The following is a 19,596-nucleotide window of genomic DNA, read 5'->3' on the forward strand; positions in this document are numbered from 1 at the left end:
ACTGACGCCGTGACGGTCGAACTGAGGAGCCGCCGTCGCTCCGAGCGCCCGGCGCCAGGTGAGCAGCTCGCCAATGGTGCGGCCGCGGAGGCTGGATGCTGAGGCGGGATGGAGGAGGGTGGATGCTGCTCATCCCTGACGTCATGATGTGGAAGCGACACGGGGAGGAGTGACTTTGTGCTTCTGGTGCAGCGGAGAATGACAAGAAGAGGATGAGAGCGGAGCGGAGGCAGACGTGTTTATTATAGGGGGCGACGGAAGGCATCCATAGGAAAGCCGGCGGGGAGATTTAACAATGGGGAGTGATGACTGAGCACACGGCGGTAAGAAGTCTTAGACGCCGGTCTCTCTTTTTTATGTCACGGCAGTTGGGCAAATATGAAATATTCAACGGAGCCAGCTGTTTTAATCACTGCAGTCACAGAGCCGGAGCAGGTGCACCTGCTTCTATTCATGGACACGTTGTACGTGACCGCGGTAACTTGCACCTCGTACGTTAGTAGTGTTCGTGGTAAAGCATGTGAAGCTAAGCTGTATGTATAATATAATGTGGATGGGCTGATCAGGTGTTTTCTGTTCCTTTAATAAGAAATGTGTAGGCAGCTTGGACCAAGCCTTGGTGCAGTGAGATAGATAGGCATCTAAGCAGGGAAACGCGAGCAGTGGGAGGCGTATATCTCCCGTCCCGACCGGGTGCACGTCGAAGCGCTCGCGCTGTGTGTTGCAGCCGTGGGTGGGGGTGTGTACGTGCCTTTGAGGAGCGCTCTTCTTTTTTTTTTTTTTTTTTTTTTTTTCCGAGCCCGTACCGTAGACACAAGGCAGGTGGCCAAGGTGTGCTGTTTTTGTCACCTGACGTCGCGGCCGAGGAGGATGCGCCGCGCGACGACCGTGCGCGCGCTCGCGCGCGCGCTCGACGGCGAAGGAGCGAGAGCTCGCGGCGCCGCGTGCGCCGGCCCGGCGCTGTTTCCTGTTTTCCTCGCGCCGGCGTTACGGGGTTAACGCGACCTGTTTGCTGCTTTATGAAACGCGGATAGAAGCGTCTCCCGTGGGTGTCTGTGTCGGCGCGTTGCCTCCGTCGTTCGGCGCAACACCGATTCCAGTCCAGCGCGTCGCCTTTTTTGGACCAAATTTCTCTTGGAAACGCATGATACACAATAATATACACAAATACTATATACGGCTTCTTCCCATTCAGTGTTTCCAGACACGATCGTATATATGTCTGCTAACACATAGTCACTCTTATAGGTGAAATATGAAGAGGAAACGGCCTGCTACAATAATTACTATTCATTCATTCTACGTTTTGTAGTTTTATAGTTAAATCCTGTATCACGTGGGCAGGTTACCATGTGTCAAATAGGCCATGATTACTTGAGCCTTAGCCTTGATACTTAGGTTTTCTTTTTTTTTTTTTATTGGTTTACATGTCAATGTGAAGAACAGCTGTAGTACACCTCCATTCATTGTGTTTTGTTTATGCAGAATAGCTATTTGTAGCTCTTTGTTGTACAAGAATGGCATAATTGTTGTAGTGCGCATTGGCGCACATGATTTCCTGAATGTAAAAATGTTCGAACGGGTCACATCTTACCACTTGTGTTGAGCAGAATGAACTGAGTGTGAGCGAGTTTGTGATGGAGCACAAAAGTATGGTGTGAGACCTTCATCTGAAGCATTCAGTCCTACGGAGAAGAAAAGGAGTAGATTCACACAGTGTGTGAAATTAGTGTTGCATGGGGATGCTTTTGAGAAATTAAACTTGTTTCCCAAATACCAGAGTGAAACATATTTATGCATTTGCATTTTCCTCTCCTCGTTTCTAGAATAATTTCTCTCAAAGTTAATTACCTTTGTTCCTTTGCGGGATGGCCCTTGTAGACGTTGATCCTTCTGTTCTCCGGATGAAGCTCTTTCCAGAATGTATGTTTGTGTAATTATTACAAAGCAGAAGTGGCACACTGAACTGTCAAATGTCTCACCACCTTGCAATACTCTTCATATACAATACAGTATCCCCTTCGACACAGCTGTGAACAGGCCCGTAGGCCTCCTTTGCATTTGTGGAATTTTATACAGAACTGTACATTCTTAATTTTGAAGGACAGGAGGACTTTAGTCAGTTTTGTGTCAACATCAGAAACGTTTATTTGATCTAAAGGTCCAGCAATCGTCCGAATAGAGTTGTGACGTCGAGGTCGGCCGCATGGCAGAGAATGTAGTGAAATATAAGAAAATCAATAACTGTGGCTTTCTCTTCTTTATATTTCCACCTCATTGTGATACTTAATACGTGGGACTTTGTGGTTCTGCTGTCCTCCGCGTGCATTGAGCTTGTCTTCCTCTTATAGAAATGGACCGTCCCGGGGCAAGTCATGTGATCATGATATGTGATGATCAGTGAAGCATTTCTGTGAGTGTGTCTGGGAGTGTGAGTGAGAACGCCGTGTCTGTCACTTGCCGTTGGCTTATTAGCATGTCAGTTATAACCCACTGTTTTTATGGTGGCTAATTTGCCTGGCTTTTGGGGGATGTGCAGTACCTGGTGCCAGCCTTCACAGCCCTTCTTTAAGACCTTATGTTATGCACGGACTCTTCACAGTGTATTCTAGGCCTAAGTGAAACCTTTAACTGTCAGTGGTCCAAAATGCCTAGTCTGTAAATGTTGCTGCAGGCATATTGGAATGTCAGGAAATATCTGATTTTGGATCTTAAGGAAAATAAATAGCTAGAACCCTTATAAAACTGTAAAAAGGTTGATTTAAAAAAGCAGTTTGAATTTGCAAAATGTTTGACAGCTGCTCTTGTCAACCCACGTGTCTCCAATGTTGTGCTTTTTTTAGGAAGCCACCTTTTGGGTGGAAGGAAAAACAATACCTTCCTGATTATGACCGTTTGTATAATGCTTAGGAGTCCTGAACTGACACTGTGGATGGGTGGGAAACAGTACAATTGCTTTATTTTACACTTTACAAAGATAAAATCCTCAAAATTATAAAACGTAATATGTTCATTTTAAGACACTTTTACAGAACAAATGTTAATACAAATATGTAGGAGAGCTTTGTTTGAGAAGTGCTGTCAAACCTTTACAGCTGGGCTCTGCTGAGTTATATGAATTCAACATCTGGGTGTTGTCTAAAAAAAATATTGCCAGAGTCAAAGGCCGACAGAACAATAAGGGCTTGGCAGCTCAGTGCAAACACTCTGGAGCTGCCACTGGGGTCTTGTGGACACAAGCAACCAAGGACAGTGCTTGGCTTCTGATCAGCTACCACTGTGAATTTTGTCCTATTTTTTCCAGAAAGACCTACTGCAAAGTTGTTATTGTTTTTAAACCAAGAGGGTTCTGTTGGCTGAGGTTCAGTAACCATTGAAACACTAAAAGAGGCAAAGACTACTGCATTACAGTGTTTTGTGTTCCATGGAGTCGTTTCTTTTAGGGGTATCTAGTAACATCTGAATACCTATACAGTACATATATCGATGAAGGGCACTGTGTCCGTACATCCCCTGTATGTCACATGCACACTGGCTGTGGTGAGTTGTTTGTATACTTATTATTATGCATTATTATAATGCATATGGGGAGGTATCCCTTAACAAGTCCTCAGGTCTCAGCGGAATAAATTTGAATTTTTCAAAATATTAAGAAATAATTCACTCATCATTAATCACTCCCTACTTTAATATTATTTTCTGAGCTGCAAATAGCTCAGGCTAATTTGAATTTTCCATTCTCATCTAGGATTTATTAGTTTCTTTCTCTAAAATCCAAAATGTCATTGTCAGTTTTTTAACATACATTTTAACATTGTCAGTTTTTTCACCATAGATCCTGTTGCAAAAAGGTTATACAAAAGCTACGAAAAAGAGTGTTCAAGATAAAAGCATTTGTGTTTATAGTTTGTCAGATTATGTAAATCAGTTTGCTGATATGGCTTAGTCATATTCGTTCATTTGTCAACAGAAAATATCAATACAAGTTTACTTAAAAAAAAAAAAATCACAGCCATGTCTTTGAAATAGGACCTTTACTTTTAGTACAGTATAATCTCAATTTTTGCTCAGACTTCAATTTGGAAAATGGATGGAATGAGTCAAGTGGCCCGAAGCAATCATTGTTCAATTTACCCTGAAGACTGCTGCACTCTTCAGATGGATCTGTATTTGTCTGCAATCACCACAGGTAGAAAGGCAGTGTCAAGCGTGCTGTCTGCGGAAGCTCTGCTCAGCCCAAGGTCAGGGCAGCCGGGCTGGGGGGACTTCAGACATACATGAAGAATGGCTGAGAGGCCAAGTGTACCAGCATTCATTTTTCCTCCATTGATTGTATTTACAAAGGGCATAAGGTCATGGAAAAATAAAAAGTCATCTAAAAGAAAAACTTACTGCTCAAAGATTTCATGGTAAATACAAACAAAAGCGGTGGAAATTAACATAAGAAAAAATTCATGATGTAAAACCGTACATTCACAATGGGATGGAATTTCTGCAACATATCCATGAAGAGAGGGTGACAAGGATATTTTGTATTCATTACATTTTATGTCCCTGTCCCTTAAATGTGATTTTCACTCCATTTACTCATTTAGCTGATGCTTTTCTCCAAAGCAACTTACAATGTTAAGGTTACAATTATCATCAGCTTATAATTATTTACCCATTTATACAGCTGGGTAATTTTTACTGGAGTAATTTTAGGGCAAGTACCTTGCTCAAGGGTACTATAGCTAGAGGCAGGGATCAAACCTGTGACCCTTAGGTCTAAAGGCAGCAGCACCAACCAGTACACTACCAGCTGTATTATTGCATTCAGGTTGGAATTTTGCAACTAAATAAAATGTTCAAATTCATCAGTACTTTCTTTAAGACATTTTAAAATGTCTTTTTTTTTTCACCTGTGGAATACATTAAGGGCAGAATGTACTGTATGTGTAGCTATAATACTACCGAAACCTGCTTTAGATGCTCACCGTTTCTCTGCAACATTTCCACCAAGACATTCAAGGCCTCATTTAGAGTATAGTATAGTATGTTTTTGATGTGTCTTCCACACGCAGGCTGCTGCAGTAGACAGACCGCTTAAATGCGAGCCTGTAAATGTAGCTTATGAGAGAAATTACTCCAGTGAATCATGTTGGCTGGAAGACCTAAAGGTCTTGCTTCATAATGTGCTGAGTCAGACATCAGTTACTGGGACATGATCATATTTCACCTGTCACAGTCAAATAATGACATTTCAGGAAAGTCCCTCTTCTTGGGAAACCAATAAACGTGAACAGAATGAGGGCGATGTTTTGGTCATTATCTAGTGGTGTGGGTGACGAGTGTGGCCTGTGCCGTCTTGTAGTTGCTTTAGTGTCTTGAATGATTTGTTCCTCTCTTGTTTCTTGCTGTGCCCACAGTTTTAATGGTTATCCATTCCTTTAAGGGATGATTTGTTAGCCCAGGAGTGTTTTAGGTGCAAGCAGGCAGTGCTTCCCTGATGTATACCCCAGTTTGCAGAGCAACGGTAGTAATACCTGCCCTGACCTAGTAACAGAGCGCGGGTGTCCTTGCCGCTCCGTGAGAGATGTTTATTCTGCTGGGGTATGAACCAGGACGATATAGAGTCCCTGCTTCTTAGAAACATTGCTGGGTTAATGTTGTCAACTGGACTAACATTACTAGCTTAACGTAATTGTTTATTATTATGTATCTGCTGGTAAATGTAAAAGTGAACCAGTGGTTGTTAGACACAACTTGTCGAAATAGTAGCAAAAATAAAATATTTCATACAGAGACATATTCATATGTGTTCCGTCATTTAAAGTTTATTAGTATTCCATAATTCTTTACAATAATTAGTTAACTAATTTGCATAAGTGGGATGAAATCTGAACATTTAATGCATAGAAAACTTGCATAAATTTGTTGTTACAGAGTACGACAAGTAGTACAAATACTAATTTGTGGGTTTTTTTTTTTTTTTTACAGTTTTTCTGTCTTGCTAGGATATATGCATAACAGAATTTGACTCTGGAAAGTGGTACATCATTTTAAAACATTTTAAAACTTTTTTCTGTACACTTAAGGTTACTCTAGCAAACTCTTCCGTATTACTGTAGTATAATACAAATATACTCACCGTATACTCTACAGTTCCACGATTCTTTGAGACTGAATGAGTGCACCTCTAGTGTTTTTACCATAATGTTGAGTACAGAAACTATACTTTTATTCTTTGCAGACTAACTGATATAAGAATGATATTTACAACGTACCCTGGAGTGTATTTGATTTTTTTTTTTTTTCCTCCCCTCTTGCTTGCTTGTGAAGGAGGTTAGGAGATTTTTCTTGGAAAAAAAGAAACACTGATATTCCAGAACTTAAAGTTGTGAAGTCACGCACAGTGCCCTGAGTCATTCTGTAGCCAGTCTCCAGCAGGAGAGGCAGTCCCATTCTGCCTGGCCAGCTGTATGTCTGCAGGAGGCCACAGCTGAAGGGAGAAGGCTCTGTGGGTGGTGCCGGCCTTTCCTCACGCTCCCTGTCCCTGTGATGCGATGCGAAGGGGCAGCGCGGCCCGGAGGCACCGGCGCTCACGTCCGGGGCGTCGCCAGGCGGCTGCAGGGGCCGTCTGCTCTGACAGCAGCTGGGCGAAGAGCTCGTGCCCTTGCTGCGGTGCGGTCCCAGTGTGGACAGCCACCTCCTAATTGTATTTGCTGGCATATCGCACCTCCCGCTGGGTCTGGGAACGGGGCCGCTGGTGACGTGTGACATTGCCCTGCGCTTCCCAGAAGGGTTCTTCTAGATTCCTGTGACTGATGACTTGTTAGGCATTCCTCATATATATACTAAAAATGGATTAACTATTGGAGTGGCGTAGCTATGGAGTAACTATCATTATTGATAGAGCTATTTTACAGTAGCACAACATGGATAAGATTAGTTTTTAATTGTGTTAATTCATGATTTCCCGGGACAGAAAAGGAAAGCAAATTAGCCGGGAAATAATTTGTGATTCATTTATGGGGGAAATCTGGTTCATCAATGGTGTGTAATACAAAATTAAATTTCCTTCAGGCCTGGATTTAGTTCTGCTTTAAACCTGTCGTTGTGCTGTAGTCATGTTGACTTTCATATACGTTTAATTACTGTTATCCATTCTGATCTGAGAACCGTCACACCCGGAGCGCATTCTGTAGGTCTGCAGGTCATGTTGTACCTTATTCTTGCAGTCCTGTCCAGGACAGAGATTGCCTCCACTAGGACACGGTTCCCTAGGTCCATCCCTGCGTCGTTTTAACAGAGACGCGTTACCGTTACCCTTGGGTACAGATGCAGTGCTTAGTTCTATTTGCAGGGAATTCAGCTACCAGGAGCTCTGAGTTTTTTTTTTCTTTTTTTTTTTTTTAATTGAGATCAGTAATTTTTACTGACCCACTTAAATTGTAGTCCAGTGAGATTCAGCATGTAGGTGATTTTCATGAGAAAAAAACTTCCCAGAAATTATGGTACATTTAATGCAAAATAACCAAGATTATATTGAATGAATGATGGATGTTCCCTATACAACAAATGTGGAAATGTACCATGTTTTAAGAATGTTTCCCAATAGCCTGTCAGATTTGGAGTTTGTTTTTTGCATCTAACTCTAAATTAGTCACAATCCTTTTGTGACCACTATAATTTGTGTTCTGCTAATTACCTTGTATTTGGAAAAAACATTGTACTCGTGTTACTATAATGAAGTCTTGTGTTCACAATAAGCAAACAACAGGCAACAAAGATTTTGCTTTGTAGACTGGCAGCTCTGTAGCTGCAGCAACTGTTATACCCAGGAGAGCAAATCTTGAGGGAAACTTAATTAAAAGGTTAAATTCAGTCCAGAACTTCATGATAAGGGAGTGTGACAGTGGTGTTTCTGAATCAGCACTCTCAGAATTTTCTAGATGCACCTGCACAAATGTCAGTCATTGAAGTACACATTGCTGATGAAAGTGTGCAGTTAAAGTATAATGAGAATGTGCCAAAGTGAATTCTAGAGCAATAAAATACAGAATGAAGGCTTTTGTTAATTCTGTAGACTCCAATGTAGCAAGATTTGTAGGTACAGCTTAATTTTTTTAAAATTATATTTTAGATGTTCTTGTCGGTGATCTGGTTTCCTCCCACCATCCAAAATTTTAGGTTAATTGGTTACTCTAAAATGGCCTTTGTGTGTGTGTGTGTGTGTGTGTGTGTGTGTGTTTGGTTGCCCTGCTATTCAGGGATGTCTAAGGTGTTCTCTGCCTCACAGCCACTACTACTGGGATGGGCTCTGGACCACTGAAACCCTGCTCTAGACAAATGGTTATTGATGGAGGGATGAAGGAGGGATGAATGAGTGGATGGATGTTTTAGATGTAATTATGTTTCTAGGTTTTAAAATTTGCTTGGCCATTATTATATGAACAGCCATTAAAGTGATGTGATTAGGGTATTCTGATTTATAATCATAAAGGAGTTAAATATGTCCAGTGGCTTAAAATGTTGTATATGGTCATGGTCATCAGACAGAAGAACTTTTATGTTTAATGCTCCCTGCAGCCTTCCAGTTGTAAGTCAGTCCAGTGAGATTTTTTTTTTTATTTCGACCCTGTTTTTCTTGTTCTTTCAAAATACAGAACTACTTGGATTTCCTTGAAACTACTGTTAGAATTATGGGCAGACAACATGTCCACATGAGTCTCTCCAGAACCTATTTTGCGGTTCCTCTTAGTAATGTAATCTCAAAGTAAGTTAGTAAATCTGAGCAAATGGTTGATTTTCAGTTTTATATACACACAGATGTTACATTTTTTGACTACTTTCTTAGTGCATGGGGTTGTAGGAAGTGAGATGAGAATGTTATACCTGTGCTCCGATAACACTTTTTTTTATTCCAAGTGACTGACATTTCCTTCTATTTATAATGAATTATTTCAGGTTACAAGTCCATGTTCTTCACTATTACAGTACCTTGTGCCCTTTGCTGGATGATAGCAGTGACTAGAATGGCTGTTGAGTAGGGCCACTGATCCAGACTATTAACACACACACACACACACACACACACACACACACAGTCTGAAACCACTTGTCCCAAGCAGGGTCACGGTGAACTGGAGCCTAACCCGGCAACATAGGGTGCAAGGCTGGAGGGAGAGGGGACACACCCAGGATGGAACGCCAGTCCATCAAAAGGTACCCCAAGTGGGACTCAAACCCTAGACCTACTGGAGAGCAGGACCCGGTCAAACCTGCTGCGCCACTGCACCACCACACCCTCTCTACACTATTAAGAAATTATTGAAATGTTGAAAAAAAAAAATTAATATCATGTACAGTTCTGAGCATTCGGTAATATACATAACGTATTGAAATATGACAAGTTAGAAGGAGAATAATGGAGAAAGGTGTCCATTTTCCTCTCATTGCACTGTCAGTGGATAGTGTTATATCTTGAATCAGAGACAATTGTTTGAACTGGGCAGCACAGACAGTGTGAAGGATGAGAGCGCTTTATTCTGATATTTCTCGGTTGACAAATGGACCTAGGATGAAGGGCTCAAGCTCCACTGAGCACAAGCCATTGTCTGGCTCAGCCTCAGGAAAATGTCATGCTTTGTGGCCTGGCCCATGGAGGTTCTGCTGAAGTCCAGCAGATTTTCTTTGTGCAAAGCCAGGCAATGAGCGTGTGGAACTCAACAGTCCGAAATGCCACGTGAATCTCCGGCCGTGTACCTCCCTGTCTTCCGGTTTCAACCTGGTAAGCATACAGGAGGACAGGATAGAGGATGTTTCCCAGACTGAAAAATGGAAATGTAACAAGATCAACTCAATTTTGTCAACTCAATTTTGAGTTCTGGAAATTCTGTGAGGTTGGAGGTCAGAATTACTGTACATGAGCCATTGCTGAATTTTACTTCATAATTTGTACATGCTTGCTTTGTCCAACTCCTTTTCCTTGATCCTAGTTTTGCAAAATATAGCGTGCTGGATAGGGTGTACTGCACAACTGCAGGTTTTCTGTTGTACATTGTTATTGTGGCCTGATTTATAGGTGGATTCCCTCCTCAGAGGGGCAAGCGCCAGCAACTCCCATTCATCAAAGTCACACAGTTTCTGCATTGGAGGTGAGGAAAAAACGTGCCCTAACGTGGACTGCAGGTTACATCATCAGTGGTAACTCAATGTGCGCAACATCTGGAGCTGCCAATTTTTAATTTCTCACGCAGATTCTCACAGTCATGTCTCTCTTTGAATGATGTGGAAAGACGATTCCTCTTTAACCTTTTCCTGCAAGTTGCTGCCGTACGATAGTGTACTATTTCAAATAATTTCTTAGTTTCTCACATTTGTGGCCTTTTTTATATGGTCAAATGCAAAGTGCTCCTATGGTTTCTCTTCCGAACTTGCGTATGTATACATGTGTAAGGGACAGAAGTGGACCCCTAACTGTGAAATCCATGGATGTGAACTTTATTGTAGAATATATTGTTATTTTTTCTTAGTTTTAAAATTATTTTGTCAAAAACAGTATGTAACAATGTGTGATAATACATCTTCAGTACTTCAAAACGGCATTACCAGTTTCTCCGATAGTGTATTGACATCAGTGTTGTAGTCATATGTGGGGCACTGCTTAGTATAGTGGTTGGAAACATTAGAAGATCTTCAAATCCCTCTGACTTTAGAATCTCGATCAAGTTCTCACCCTTAATTGTTCCTGTATAATTATATATAAAGTACAATATATGCATATATAAAATCTGTGTAGATATACTGTATGTTTGTATATATTTATATAAAAGTCCATGCAAAGCACTGTTATATGCATAAATAATACTTTAATTAACATAAATAAAGCTTTATTCTATCAGAGGTACAAAAAGTAGTGCAGTGCTGGGTCTTCCTTTTAAACTGAAGTGAAGATGAGGTAGTTAATAAGCAATAAATCTGTCAATTCTGAAACCAATGGTAACTGGTTCCACAAACTACTATTTAATGCAGACTGTAGAGCAATTCCTAGCATAAATGTGCAACATTCACAATCTTGTTACTGAATACCAGTAGTTTGGAAAAATGGATACAAGCTATAAATACTTTGGAAAAGAGCTGAATCTGAGTCCGATTCCACACTCCTGTACTGTTTTGGCAAATTTTATTATGTTTTAATGGCTAGACACAGAAACACAGGTCATATTTGCCCCAGAAATTGACAGAAATTTTAGAAAACAGATAAATATAGAAAATACAATTTATTGATTTTTAAAGGCAACTCAAACTTTCATAACACCAGGAGCCAATGTAATTGGCCATAATTCAGTTAACTATACTGTATTCACTTTTTTAGAAGCATAAATAATAAATTACAGGAAAATAAGGAATATATTCATATACATTTTTTGATACCGATACATTATAATTTATATTGCTATTGTGCTTGGCTAACATAGGATATTTATGATAGGTCCTGAATTTTTTTTATTACAGGAAATCATGATATTGAAAAATACATATTTTTTTCACCTCTGCTATAGTACCCTTGATCAAGATAAAGTACCCTGAATTGATACAGTAACCAAACTCTGCTGTATAAATTGGTAAATAATTGTAGATTTATCAAACCTTATCTGAAGTAAACTGTTAGTGTTAATAGGGAAGAGAAAAGAAAAGGACAACTCCTGAAAAGTTTACAGATGAAATACATGTGACTCCACTTAAAACAGATATTCAAGAAGACTGGAAGTGAAAGTGTCCTTACTGATGTGAGGGATTCATCTGGGAGGCCGACGAGGTTTTCTAGAGGTACCAGTGTAGGAGAGTGCCATATGAAGCATCGTTTCTTTGGGAATGCCCCATGAAAGGGCAAGCATGCATTCGCTGAGGTTCACAGAGCCCGTGATGGCACCCGAAACGCATCTCAGCGTTCGGAAGGAAAAGGGAAATTAGGGCTCTTTCTCTAGACACATTATGCCACAGACAATTAATTATACAGAGACAAAGATGAGCCATAACAGTGCACTGAAAAAGAGGGTAACCCCTCTCAATTATAGCGGGGAGACTTTTGTTTTACAGACATGTCAATATGCAGTTAATATGCAATTATTAATGTTATAATGCGTCTTCCTCAATGGGTAATTTCATGTGATCATGGTCCCTCATTAGAAGGATGCTTCACCTCTTGTTTGATGGTTTCCTGTTTCATCTCCAAAGGACCCGTTCTATGTTCTCCATAGCTGTATTTTTTTCATTCTTCAAACGAAGACTAGTACTCAAAATATTTCATGAATACCTGCAAATTTGCTTTAGGTCTTTGTGAGTCACTAGGAGCAGAATGGGAAGCAAACAGCTGGCAGGGTGGACAGATGTGTGTCCTGTTCCTTTCCCAGGAAATATGCTTTGGAAGATCACGCTGTATTACTATTGGGATGGCGTCACTGGGATGGGGGTCCTTTATCGTTTGCTTCTGTGGCTCTACACGTTAGGGGCTGGACTTAATTTGTATGTAGTGTTGCTTCACCACATCTGCATAAGTATTCTGTTTTTGCATCACCTTAAATCTCACATGCATTAATATTGTCTCGGTGGATTACGTCCTGGATAAAGCTCAGTTCTTGCAGAATTACTTTGCCTTTCCTTTGTTTTATGCTGTTGGTCCATCTCTCTTTCAGTAAGAAAATACATTCAATGAAGTGTCAGTGAATTTAAGCCCATAACATGTAATTGTATTAGTTTAACAGATTACATAAATCAAAAGAAGCCTGAATCCTCTTTAATATTCTTTCAACAGTTAACTAAAGCGGAAACCCTTTAAGAAAAAATGTCTATAGCTTTGTTGAAATGTTTTCCATTTTTTCTTTTGAAAGAAAAGACATGTAAAAATTTTGCTTCATTGGAGATATAATAAAGGCTAGAAATATGTGTTTTTACATGTATTGTAAAGGACAGAGAAAACGTCTGGAGGTCGTTGCCAGTTTATTTGTAGATCCATTTTCCTGCCCCATATTACATTTGTACGCATTCCATATTTGCTTTTGCCGATCATTTTGACATTTTGCAAATAAATGTGACAGTTTAAATATTTGCCTTCATCATGTGGCTTGCCTTCTGTGTGAAGAAAAACTGCACACCGTTTGTCAAATGTGGCACTGAGGCCTATATTCAGTAACAGTGAGGAAATGCACAGTCAGGTGGAGGCAGTACTGTGTGAAATGATGAGTAGGAGGAAATTAAAGAATGTATTGGATTTCGTAACGCGCCCGCTGAGCTGCAGCAGTCAGACAAATGGCCACCTCACCATCTGCATATTATTCCTCATGTTGTTGCCTTTCCAAATTCTACCTACATTGCACAGCTATGTGTTGATCCCATGCCTCTAATAATGTTTGACATTTTGTTCTCTTGTTAAAGTGGTCACCGTGATCCCTGCAGATCTGCAGCATCTTGCCTTTCCTGTAGTCCACATGAAAGCGTGCTGTGACCATCAGTTAAAGCCAGAATCATGTTGGAACACCTTTTTTTCATGTTCGTAGTCCCGTGTAGTTATTTTTATGGGATGAATCATAATACAGAATAAAAGAAAATGTAAGAATCAATATTTTGAACCTTTTGTGAAACATTTGCCAGAGACAGGAATGTGATCTGCAGCATGTCTCTGCTGTCAGCCACCACTGGATGAGGCTGATTTGCACCATGTGCTTTTGTGAAAGGATTTGCCCATTCATGGCACTTGACTGTCCGGGTGACAGTAGCGAATTGCTTCAGCATGTGCATTTTGCTTCGTGTGTCTGCTGTAACGGCCCCCGCACGGGAATTTGGAAAAGCTTTTTCAGCCCTCTTGAATCTGACAATGCCGAGTGACAGGACACTAATCGCTGAAACCCCAACCGTTTTTCAGTGACTTAAGCAGACGGTCCTTAGTGCAACAGTGAAAGGGCAGCAGAGCGGGTTTACATGGCTTATTCTCTTGTCGAGTCATTTCTTTTGTTCCATTGAGGCTTCTGGAGGCAGGGGGTGCCGTATTTGTGGGAGCCATGTGCTAAGAAAGGAGGACAGGAGCGAGATCAGCCTGTCTGCCCACACTACTGTGCTACAGGCAAAAGAAAAGCCCCAACTGGCAAACGAGATGTGACTTGAAGGTGACCGGTTTTGGAGCAATTTAGCTTTGAACAGGAGCAGTCTCAGATGGTTTCCCCTGATGAATCTCATTACATATTTTACTGCTGACATTTGTCTTAAGGACCCTGGCGAAATTTTGAAGTTTGCTTGTGTTCCAGTTTGTGGGCAAGAGATGCTGTTGGGTGATTGCTGGCAGCTTATGGTGACACTTAGGATGGCGCTGCAAGGATATGCATCTGAACCAACCAGTTCCCTTTGAATGACATGGCCATGTGGTTGGGGACGCCGCCGTGAGTTCTTCCAGCCGACCTGCAGATGGGTCTCTCTCTCTCTCTCTCTCTCTCTCTCTCTCGCTCTCTCTCTCTCTCTCTCTCTCTCTCGCTCTTCAAGAAGGTGCCCAAGGGTCTTCTGAGTCTCTACTGTGATGGAAACGAGTGGCTGGAGCTGTCGGATGTCTTCTGCATCAGCTACAAAAGTGAAACCTCCTGAAGCCTGCCTAACTGGGGGAAAATGGGCAACAATCCTTGCCAGTAGCACAAACTCCACTTGTCTCACTTAACTGGGGAAAAATCCATTTGCATTTTATTCACTCAGCTGACACTTTTCTCCAAAGCAACCTGCAATTATTTTACCCAGCTGGCTTTTTGTTACTGAAGTAATTAAGGGTACATTCCTTGCTCAAGGTCACTACAGGTAGAGGTGGGGTTCAGACCTACAACCTTTGGGCCGAAAAGTGGCAGCTCCAACCACTACACTACCGACTGCCCCTGAACAAACCAAAACGTGATACTGCCCCTCCAGTGAGCAAAGGCAAGACAAGCGCGAAAGATAAAAGAAGACTGATGGGAAAGTCTCTTCGCTTGGAAGCATTCTCATTGTGTCAGTTAAATCCAATTTAGTGGGACTTTAATCTGTCCCAGTACTCCACTGTCCAATCACAACATCGTGAAAAAGTTAGCTACTGGATTCCAGAATTAGCAATTTGTTTCAGTCTTCACAGCAAAATCCTAATCTCCTTGTTTTTATTGGGAGTTTGGCTTTGTAGTTGTGTTAGCTCACACATTCATTTAGCAAATAAAGTACTATACTGAGGATAGAAATATTACCGCGCAGGAAACTAATTTTTGAGAAGGAAACAAATTCAGAGGTTTTTCTGTGCTATCAAAGTAAATGAACCAGTTTATAATCCTTGTGTTTTAAATAATGATAAATTTATTGTATTTTCTAGCCACACACAAACACACTCACTCACCCATTCATGCACTACAGGCAATTTAGCTTCACCAGGGAGGACATGGAAGCTCACAGACTGAGCTGCTGCCTGCTGCACCACTGTGCCACCCTATTTTTTCACCCTATCCATACTATTCATAAATCAGCATTCCTGTTCACATAAAATTTGCGTTGGAGTCCATAGCAAGATGATTATCAAATCTAATAACTTCTAGTACAGTTTATTGGCCATTCAGACAATAGGAAGTAGAACCAGGGACTGGAAGATCTTTTTTGTGTGTTAATAATATGCATATCTGACCTTATGTTATAAAAGTCACTACATTGGGGAGAAAATTAATTTTAAAAATGGTCAGAGATTCCTAGTTCCTGCAGAATCGTTGTAATTTTAGTTTAATTCTCATTTATTTTGTGATTTTCCTTGATTTTGGGGCAAGGCTGGAGGACTGACCATTGCTGTATGTGCGCTTGTAATAGGTATAGATGTGTGCTTCTGTGTAGCTGTTTAAAGTAAATGATGTGAACTTTCTACTGATTGCCCTGGTGCTGTGTAATTATTCTTCTTAAAACACACTCCATCCTGTTCAGATGTAATTGTGTGGCTTTGCCATTAAAGCATTAGGCACCGCGGTAATTCATGAAAGCATGAAAGGAGGATCTAGAAACCTGGATGTGTCTCATGCCGTCCCCGTCCTCAGCCCGCTTCCTGCCCAGCGCCTCCACCTCACCTCCTCCTTCCAGAGCACAAGCAGGCCATTGTGACCAGGGAAGCAGAGATGGGGACTGACTGATTGATTCCCAGCCTGAATACAAATGTGTATTTTCACTGGTCATTAAAATTCAGACATTGAGTTTGTGAGCACTCTGGCATGCCTGCACAGGTTTGTGAAATATTATGTCCCATTAACTTATTCTGTGGCTGCTATAGCATGTCAGTGACACTGATTTACAATAATGGACAAACATACAGTAGAAACACTAAGTGACAAACTGTGTGCTATTGTTTTGGTGTGAGGAGGGCCTTGTCGGCTGTTATTTTAACTGCCCTTCATAGTTGTGCTACATTTCAGTTTAATCAGGAAAAAGTAGTCCATCTAAACGTTGTTCCAAAATTAATAATGGTCCTTAATTAGGGCATAAATAGGGCCAATAGAAGAATAATTTGCGTAATACGTTTTGTTAGCATTACATATGAAATTGTTTTTTCGTTAAGGTTTCTCTTTTATCCAAGTCGACACATATTCCAGGGTGAAAGGGGGACTGACATTTTCAGGCCTAAAAAATGGAAATCAGAGCTGACTGTGGCATCTTTTCTTTGAAACCTTGGTGTGGAATCAGTAGCTTGACTGTCACACTGAGTACAGAGGTGTCGATGAGCAAGACTTGTGTCATGCCTGTGTGTCAATGTTCTGCATAAAGCGCTAAAGCCATATCTAAAACTAGTGACTCCAGCAAGAGGAATCTGCAACACCTTTGACATTTGTGGTTATGATTGTATTGCCGTGGCTACCTTGTTTAAGGTCCAGCCAGGTGGCCTGTTGTGGGTGTGAAGTCACTTGTCTGAATATAGTAAGATATACAGTATAGTCTTATTTCAACTTCATGTAGTAAAAGGTGGAAATCTCATTTAGTTGCCATAATTTATTAAATGTAAATATTTACTATTCCTCCTAATAATGTTCTGTACTTTCTCAGCCTATACAGGGAGAGCAGCAAGGCTGGATAGATATTATATTTGACTGTTTATGGTACCATGTCATGAACAAATTTTATGGTGGATTTTCAAGGATTATTCTACACACAATTTGCAGGGCATTTTATTTAATCTGACAGTCTGTTTCATTTGAAAGTTTTACCATCAAATACTTTTATAGTCCGGAGGGTGCGGTTGTGCAGTGGGTTGGACCGGGTCCTGCTCTCCGGTGGGTCTGGGGTTCGAGTCCCACTTGGGGTGCCTTGCAACAGACTGGCGTCCTGTCCTGGGTGTGTCCCCTCTCCCCCTCCAGCCTTATGCCCTGTGTTGCCAGGTTAGGCTCCCGTTCCCCGCAACCCCGTATGGGACAAGCGGTTCAGAAAGTGTGTGTACTTTTATAGTAGTGAATTTTAGATAAGATGAAAGTTTATTCAATCAAATATAATGGTCAAAATATGACATGAACATTTTTAAAATGAAAAATATCAGGTTATCCTCTGCATACACAATACAGGCATCACTCTTGAGTTGATTTGAAATGTATTCGTTCCTGAATTATCGTGGACATCAAAATTTCAGATACCAAAAGCTGCTTTCTTATTATTATAAAATTGGGAAAAATAATAGTTTCCAGCCCATCCAAAAACACCAAATGACTTTTTCAAATATCTTTAAAACACATAACCTAATTTCAGCACAATTTTGAATTTATAAAACACACACAGAGATTTTACACTTGACTCAGGTCATTTCCACTGATTGATTCAGTTCTCCTCAGGATAAGCAAAAAATCATACAGAGGTCAAGTGACCACATTGCATTTTTGTGAAAAACTTTATAAAACTGCACATTGCTGCAAAAAAAAAATGCCCATACATACCTGAAAAACCATCGGCTAAACTTTTCCCTCTATTGCTCTGCTGTCTGTTCCACAATCATTCAGTTAAATAACACACCCAATATGGCCGACAGACCCTCCTGTGGAATTTCATACACTTCCCACAATGCCCCACTCTCTTAAAGCAACATTCTCACATTCGTAACACATCAACAGATGGAGAGAGCTGAATGCAGATGTGCCAAATACAGTACACATACTGCATTTCTACTTCACTCACACAATATGTGACTTTCAGCTTTTTCTGTACATGCTTTCGATAAATTTCATTACTCTGATTTTTTTTTTTTTTTTTTTCTGTAAATCAAAATTTGGGTATCAAAAGCCAAGAGCTGTTATACCAAAATTTCAGATAAAGATAGTTTGTAAACTTCCACATGCTTCAATAATGAAGATGTTATATAGCCCACTGTCAGGGCAGAACTGAACAAATTAAACATTTTTCTTTCATGAGTACAGACTAAGTCATTCTACTTTCAGACTTGGTTTTCTGCTGCACTTCTCTGGCGACAGCATCAGAATGTGGTTTGGCTTTACTGTATTTTGGAGGGTGATTGAGGCTTTTTTGAGAGAGGATTGAGCAGTGGCCTTATTTGTAATCTGAAGATGATAGACAAAGAAAGACATTTTCCTTGGATCCACTGTGCTCCAGAACCCAACCACAACACTCAGAAGGCACTCTGATAGTGGTCTTTGCTGCCTGAGTCATCTCTGGTTGTTGTTCTCGAAGACTTAAGAGTGTACCACTCTTTCCCAGTAAGAGAAAAATTGCGTTCATGCAAATGTCTTTGTAAGCCTTTGATTGTACCGTTGTTAAGTGAACCTCTAGGGGAGGGAAATGATGATTCACACTCTGCATATAAGAACGATGAGCATGATGGTGTAAAACAGCCATCTGAATCATTTTCCCATGATGCCCAGGAGAACAACAAACACATTCCTTATCACCCTGACACATTCAGATTCACATTTGGATAGTGCTCTTATACTCGCTGTTCTATCACTATAGCCTTGACCTTAATTTTATGGAACTTTCACTCTCATTCATATTTCACATATACCCTGGAAGAAAGATTCTGTAAAAAAAATTGCTTGAGGTGAACATTTGAAATGGTATTCTTTATCTGTGGGTCTCATGACATTAGTGTTTAATCTTTTTTTTATTCCATTGTTATCATGAAACACTATCTAATTCATTTCCTTATCCTTGTAGCCAAGACATCAGAAGCAGTGCTGTTCTGCAGGAGGTTTTGATATTTTGGGATACCGAAGACACAGCATCCCTGTGCCCAAGATTAAAAACTCATGGTAAGTGCAATGTGTGTAGGAGCTGCTTTCTATTTATGGCTTTATTTACTATTTTACTGCTATGTTGTAATGTCCTCTTATGTCCTCCAACACTGAAATATCACTTGAGGCATTTTGATCAGTGACTAATTTACTCCACTCGCTTGTGTTTATTTTTCAGTGATAAATCACAGTAGCATAGTGTGCAAATTTTTCATTGTCCTTACTGGTTAATGCGAGATCGTACAACAATCACTCAGCGACCGATTGGAAAGTGGAAAACGTAACGCTGAAAAAAAACTCTCAGAACTGCGAATACTAGAAAACATCTTGTCGAGCACCTGGAAATTAAAAGCAA

At 40.6% G+C, this 19,596-nt stretch overlaps 1 protein-coding gene across 2 annotated transcripts in view; it reads left to right on the forward strand.

Moving 5' to 3' along the window:
• Nucleotides 1-19,596, forward strand: part of otud7a (OTU deubiquitinase 7A) — a 71,859-nt gene continuing 52,263 nt past the window's right edge. The window contains exons 1-2 of one of the 2 annotated variants that reach the window (XM_018763943.1): nucleotides 1-323; nucleotides 19,165-19,259. The gene's annotated coding sequence lies outside the window, so the exon portion shown is untranslated. Of the gene's footprint in view, nucleotides 324-10,119; nucleotides 10,140-19,164; nucleotides 19,260-19,596 lie in introns of those variants that run through there. The other variant, XM_018763944.1, reaches the window with a different exon arrangement.

The sequence above is a fragment of the Scleropages formosus genome, chromosome 11 (assembly GCF_900964775.1).
Source record: "Scleropages formosus chromosome 11, fSclFor1.1, whole genome shotgun sequence".
NCBI lineage: Eukaryota > Metazoa > Chordata > Actinopteri > Osteoglossiformes > Osteoglossidae > Scleropages > Scleropages formosus.